A 7,154-nucleotide genomic window follows, 5' to 3' on the forward strand; every position below is an offset into this window, starting at 1 on the left:
AAAAAAAAAAAAAAAAAAAAGATTTTGAGAAATGGGATTTGCAGTCCTTCAAAAAAGAAAAAGAACTCCCTAAAGAAGAAGGTTAAAACACTAATTCTGTCAACTTCTGTTGATTTCTAAGAGTCAAGTTAACCACTTCAGGACTGATCACACTCCTTTCCAATTCTCTGAATAGATTACAAGTAAACAGAGGAAAATGAAATAATCATTGCTGTTCCTTTTTAAAGAAGAACACAACTAGAAAATTTGGGTGATTACTCCATTGAAATGGCAAGAGACAAAGAGAGAGTGGAACAGGGAGCGGCCCATGTTGCCATCATGAATCTAATTTCCTAACACATACCTAAAGAATCCATATATTTATTCCTTCGTGTTGCTGATTATTACAACCTAACTCTGGTCATCAATTCCCTACTCAGATTTCCCCATTGTCAGAAAATTTCTCCTGAGCTGGAAATGCACCCCAAACATTATAAAAGAGTAGACACACATTAAATTATAATGTCATGTAGTGTAGCATAAAGAGCATTGACTTTGGAATTGGAGAGACCTGGGTTTGAATCTCAATCCCAGTTCCTGTTAGTTATGTGAACATAAGCAAGTTCCTTAACCTCTGTGTCTTTTTCTTTTTCTGTGAAAGAGCTATAAGAATATGACTAAAACTTAGATTTGCACGATTTAACTGGATGATTTGCAAGAACACAGGACTCGGTGTACTTTGCAATATGTTTCCATCTCCTTCAATTCATTTCTTCCAGCTCTTCAACAGTCAAAATCTGTGACAGTCATGTTCTTCATGATATAAAGGGTAACATGAAAAAAGCACTGCAGCCCAAAACTTCTAACATGTTTGACACTTTAATTTAAATGTCAAATTATAGAAAATGTGTAATACAATGTTAAATATAGAATTCATTTTAATAACTTCAATTGGAGTATCAAAATATAGATTATTCTTTAAAAGCTTACAATTTTGGTATTTAGCAGATTATAATATATCAAAGTTATAAAGTATTTGTCTTTATTTTTTATTTTAGCAAGATCCTCTTCAAAAGTCATGTTAACGTTGAGTCTCTTATGTTAAGATAAGGTCATAGAAGTGAATAGCAACAGAAAACAAAAAAGTATAGGAAATTAGGAATAATGAAAAAAGACAAGAAAATTTGGCATTATATGGCTTATAAAGTATACAATGCAAAGGTAATATGTAGTTATTTCCATTCTATTTCCACTTTAAATTACTAACTTTTGTGGAGTACATCTGTTAAGATTCTTTTTACTCATTTCTCCTCTAATTTCCTAAGAGCTCAACATGAAGGTTTTTAAACCAAAGCACTAACTTTCTTCCCCAATCAAGGAAGATGGAAGATGTGTTACTACAAACACAGGGAGAAAAGTCTACTTGATATCCACCAAAGCAAGAGGTTGCATGATTTTTCATACATTTTAGATTATCTAAGGCACAGATTCATGGACAACTGAAGGCTGCTCTGCTCCAGTGAAGATATATTCCTGGTATTAAATAAATACCCTTGACTACATGAAGAAGTATAAGTTACTTATAAAAAAGATATTTCTAAATTGAATGCCCTATCAAAGCAGATTATTTTACTTTTGCCTAGAATTCTTTAAGAAAATGATAGCTAGCCATCTTTCTATTTCATTCTAGAACTGGTTGTATGAGGCAAAGTGGACAAATGTTTGTAAAGAGAACTCTCTTGTTATACAATTTGCAGAGCTTGGGGATCATGGTGGACGGGAGGCAGGACTAGATTGCAGCTATGAACAGAGCAGCATGTGGAGGCTTGCACTGAATTTTTAGCTCCATATCAACTGCAAGAAAAAAACAGCAATCCTGAGAGGACCCATAGACCCTCCAAAGGAAATGGACTGCTCTCATAGGATCTGGGAGACACCCCAAATACTCTGGGAGGTGGAAAGCCTGGGGCAAGTTTTCAAGCCCATCTCACCCTCTGCCTGGAAACAGACTTGGGGCTGTTGCTGGGAGCACAGTGGGAGTGAGACCTGCCCTTCCATTTGTGTGGGAGCTGGGTAAGGCCTGTGACTGATGCCTTTCCCCCACTTCCCTGACAACCTACATGACTCAGCAGAGGCAGCCATAGTTCTCCTAGGTACACAACTCCAGTGACCTGGAAATCTCACCCCCATCCCCAACAGCAGCCCTAGCAAGACCTGCCCAAAGAGAGTCTGAGCTCAGACATGCCTAGTCCCACCCCCACCTGATGGGCCTTCCCTACCCACCCTGAAAGCAGAAAACAAAGGGCATATACTCGGGAGTTCTAGGGCCCCACCCACTGCCAGTCCCTCTCCACACTATTATAGCTGATACTTTCTGGAAAGAAACACCCCCTGACAGGAGACCAACCAGCACAAAAATGGAGCATTAAAACACCAAAGCTAAGGACCCTCATGGAGTCCATTGTACCCTCCACCACCCTCCCTGGAACCAGCGCTGGTATCCATGACTGAGAGACCCATAAATGATTCACATCACAGGACTCTGTGCAGACAACCCCCAGTACCAGCCCAGAGCTGGGTAGACTCGCTGGGTGGCTAGACCCAGCAGAGAGACAACAATCACTGCAGTTTGGCTCACAGGAAGCCACATCCACAGGAAAAGGGGGAGAGTACTACATCAAGGGAACACCTGTGGGACAAAAAAAATCTGAACAGTAGCCTTCATCCCTAGACCTTCCCTCTGACAGAGCCTACCCAAATGAAAAGGAACTAGAAAACCAACCCTGGTAATATGACAAAACAAGGCCCATCAATGCCTTCCAAAAATCACACTAATTCACCAGCAATGGATCCAAACCAAGAAGAAATCCCTGATTTACCTGAAAAAGAATTCAGGAGATTAGTTGTTAAGCTAATCTGGGAGAGACCAGAGAAGGGTGAAGCCCAATGCAAGGAAATTCAAAAAATGATACAAGAATTAAAGGCAGAAATATTCAAGGTAATAGACAGCTTAGAGAAAAAGCAATCAAAAATTCAGGAAACTTTGGACGCACTTTTAGAAATGTAAAATGCTCTGAAGTCTTAACAATAGAATTGAACAAGTCAAAGAAAGAAGTTCAGAGCTTGAAGACAAGGTCTTCAAATTAACCCAATCCAACACAAAGAAAAAAGAATAAGAAAATATGAACAAAGAGGCTGGGCACAGTGACTTATGCCTGTAATCCCAGCACTTTGGGAGGCCAAGGCATGTGGATCACAAGGTCAGGAATTTGAGACCAGACTGACCAACATGGTGAAACCCTGTCTCTACTAAAAATACAAAAATTAGCTGGGCATGGCGGCACACACCTGTAATCCCAGCTACTCAAGAGGCTGAGGCAGGAGAATAGCTTGAACCCAAGAGGTGGAGGTTGCAGTGAGCCGAGATCGCGCCACTGCACTCCAACCTGGGTGACACAGCAAGACTCCATCAAAAAAAGAAAAGAAAAGAAAAGCCTCCAAGAAGTCTAGGTTTATGTTAAACAGCCAAAGCTAAGAACAATCAGTGTTCCTGAGGAAGAAGACCATTCTAAAAGCTTGGAAAATAGATTTGGGGGAACAATCAAGGAAAACTTCCCCAGCCTTGCTAGAGACCTAGACATGCAAATACAAGAAGCACAAAGAACACCTGGGAAATTCATCACAAAAAGATCTTCACCTAGGCACGTTGTCATCAGGTTATCCAAAGTTAAGATGAAGGAAAGAATCTTAAGAGCTGTGAGACAGAAGCACCAAGCAACCTATAAAGGAAAACCTATTGGATTAACAGCAGATTTTTCAGCAGAAACCCTACAAGCTAGAAGTCATTGGGGCCCTATCTTCAGCCTCCTCAAACAAAACAATTATCAGCAAAGAATTTTGTATCCAGTGAAACTAAGCATCATATACCAAGGAAAGATACAGTCATTTTCAGACAAACAAATGCTGAAAGAATTCACCATTACCAAGCCAACACTACGAGAATTGCTAAAAGGAGCTGTAAATCTTGAAAAAAAATCCTGGAAACGCATCAAAACAGAATCTCTTTAAAGCATAAATCACACAGGACCTATAAAACAAAAGTACAAGTGAAAAGAAAAAAAAAGTACACAGGTAACTTACAGAACTTAAGATGCTCAAAATTTCTAGTCCCTTTTTAATCTCCATATGGGAAAGGAACATCCCCTGCCTTAAAATTTGCCACTCTGCAAGATATCTTCATATTGACAGAATCTCATATTTTCACTTACATTTTAGAAAAAAAATCTGACAAAGGAGAAAAAGAAAGAGAGAAAGAGAAAGAATAAAGCATGGAAGAAAGAAAGATAGGGTACAATTAAGTGCTTCCCTTATTCAACTGCACTTTCCAATGTGATCTTTTCAACCTGTGACGTTAAACTAAGAACTGTGCCCCTCTTGCCTTCTTTAGCAGAACAAGTACCTTGAAAAGCAGTTCCTTTGGTCATGAATGTTATTTGTATGTTTTGTTAGAACTTCTTTTCACCAAACAAAATAAGTTCTGATCCTTTTCCAGTCGTCAAGAGAGTCAGCCTAGTAAATCTCTACCTTCTCAGATTTGATTCTCAGATCCATTGTTGACAGTGGTTATTTCAGCCTGATGGGGTCCGCCACTTGAGAAGACAAATATCTTCTCTTTTCAAACATGCAGTGGAACATAAGCTTTGTGAAGGCTGTTGATTTTTCCTTCATAATAACAAAATTGTTTCTAAAAATGCTATTTTTGATTCAGTACAGTCACCCAAGACATGGTCCTGTTGTGTTTTCTATTTGTCCCCAACAGTTTCATTATATTTTATAATTGCATTGGTGCACCACAGTTATTGGTTAACCCAATTCCATCTTGAGCAAGAAAGCAAAATTGTCAATTGCTTGCTTAACCTTATTCTTCCACATCTCTACCATCCTTTCATCCACATTCAAAGGAGCCTAATTTAATTGTGTTTCAGCGAAGACATTGGAACTTTCTAAGAGATCCCGTTAAAATGTTCCTATTAAATCTAAGCCCATGGCCCACCTTACTCCAGTGTTTTATCTGGCACCACCCATCCTCCTCGTTCCCCATATTCACAATAGCAATTGTAACAGAAGCAGTCTGCACTTTTGTTTCATTCCATCCTTAATCAAGACTATTAGTTGCAACTAACAAAATATATTTCAAAAAAGCATAAACAAGCAAGGGGAATGTATTGGACTAGGTTATCTCACAAAACCCAAGAGCAAGAGATGAAGCCTGGCCCCAAAAGAGACAAGGATCAAACAAAAAGAAAAGAAAAATAATAATCCTGATCACCACTCTCTCCATTTTGCCTCTATCTATGGACTCCTTTCATCTTTCTTTCGCTTCACATCTGGCATCATGGAATTAGGCCACACATGGCCCTCAGCTGCCTCATCTTTGGGGCACAAGACCAGCTGGTATTTTTTAAATCATATTCTGAATTCTGAGAAGTAAGAACCTTACAGACCCACCTTGGGTCAATTATGCATCCCAATCCTTTGACTGTGACCAAGGATTCAAACATGCATAGTTGAAACACAGCTTCAGGTCTCATCCTAGAGGCACAGAAGAAGGTCGTCAGAGAAATAAATAGGTGCTGGACAGATTTCCCAAAATGCTCCTACTGCTAGGATATAGGATGTGTTGAACCAGCCCCATTTAAAATATGTGAAAAGTAAAGCACATTTTATATAATGATTTTGTCTTAAAAGACTGGGGTTTGATCTTTGCCCTGGCACTAACAAGATTTTTGAACTAATACAAGGCAAAATCACATCAAACTGTATTATTTACAAGGTTCCTTTCAGCATTGAATACAGTACTTCTATGTTCATCTTTAATAGTAAGTGCTCCTGTATGAATACTATTTTAGAGCTTTATATTATTAGCTAGCTTTCCCTGAAAGTTACCCTGGGCCAGGCACTATTCTAAAAGCTTTACATGTATTAACTACAATACAATTCTGACACTAACTACCCAGAAGTAGGTCACACTTCACAGAGTAAGGACACAGTACCCCATAAGACTGCTCTCACTTTAGACACCAACTGCGAGCAAAGTATTTCCAGGCCCCCCAAGCCACTTCTGGCCAATTAGACAAAATTTTGGTTCTGACTACCCTCTCAGTTTTCATAATTCTCAAAACAACTCACAGAACTAAGGAAGACACTATACTTAAGATTATAGATTTATTACAATAAATGCAAATCAGAGCAAGCCAAAGTAAGGACACATAGGGTAAGATCTGGTAGGGTCCTCAATGTGAAGCTTTTGAGTGATCAGAATGCATCACCTTGCTGCCACAACAGTGTATGAAATTAACCAGGAAAGCTCATCCAAGCTTTGGGTGTCCAGAGTTTTTTATTGGGGTTTCATTATATCCCTGTGATTAACTGGATCATTGGCCACAAGAAGGAGCTCAATCTCCTGCCCTCCTCCCCTCCCCACTCCAACCCCCTAATCACATAGTTGGTCTTTGGCATAAGCAGTCCCCATCCTGAAACTACCCAGAGGACCACCATGTATCACCTTGTTAGCATAAACTCAGGTGTGGTCTAAGGGGCCCATATAAATAACAAAGACATTCTTATCACTCGAGAAATTCCAAGGGTGTAGAGACTGTCTATCAGGAACCAGAGACAAAGGCCAGCTAAGTTCTTTATTATACAACATTAACTCATGTGATTTTTATCATAACAACATTTTGAGGTATGAACAATCATTTTCATAAGTATGCAGGGCAGAGAATGGTTAAGTGACTTGTCCAAAGTCCACACAACTAGTGAATGGACACAGACTGGACTTCAGGCTCTAGGCTTTTAATATATACTTTCTCCTTCAGTAGTTTTGTCCTTGTTTAGAAATCTGATCGGAAGCTACATGTCCCAAGCCATAAATACATAAATAATTCTTCTCTAGAGCGCGAGCGACACAGAAGACTGGTGATTTCTGCATTTTCAACTGAGGTACTGGGGTCATCTCACTAGGGAGTGCCGGACAATCGGTGCTGGTCAGCTGCTGCAGCCTGACCAGCGAGAGCTGAAGCAGGGCGAGGCATTGCCTCACCTGGGAAGCGCAAGGGGGAAGGGAATCCCTTTTCCTAGCCAGGGGAACTGAGACACACAACACCTGGAAAATC

The sequence above is a fragment of the Rhinopithecus bieti genome, unplaced genomic scaffold (assembly GCF_001698545.2).
Source record: "Rhinopithecus bieti isolate Rb0 unplaced genomic scaffold, ASM169854v2 scaffold_72, whole genome shotgun sequence".
NCBI classification, from domain to species: Eukaryota; Metazoa; Chordata; class Mammalia; order Primates; family Cercopithecidae; genus Rhinopithecus; species Rhinopithecus bieti.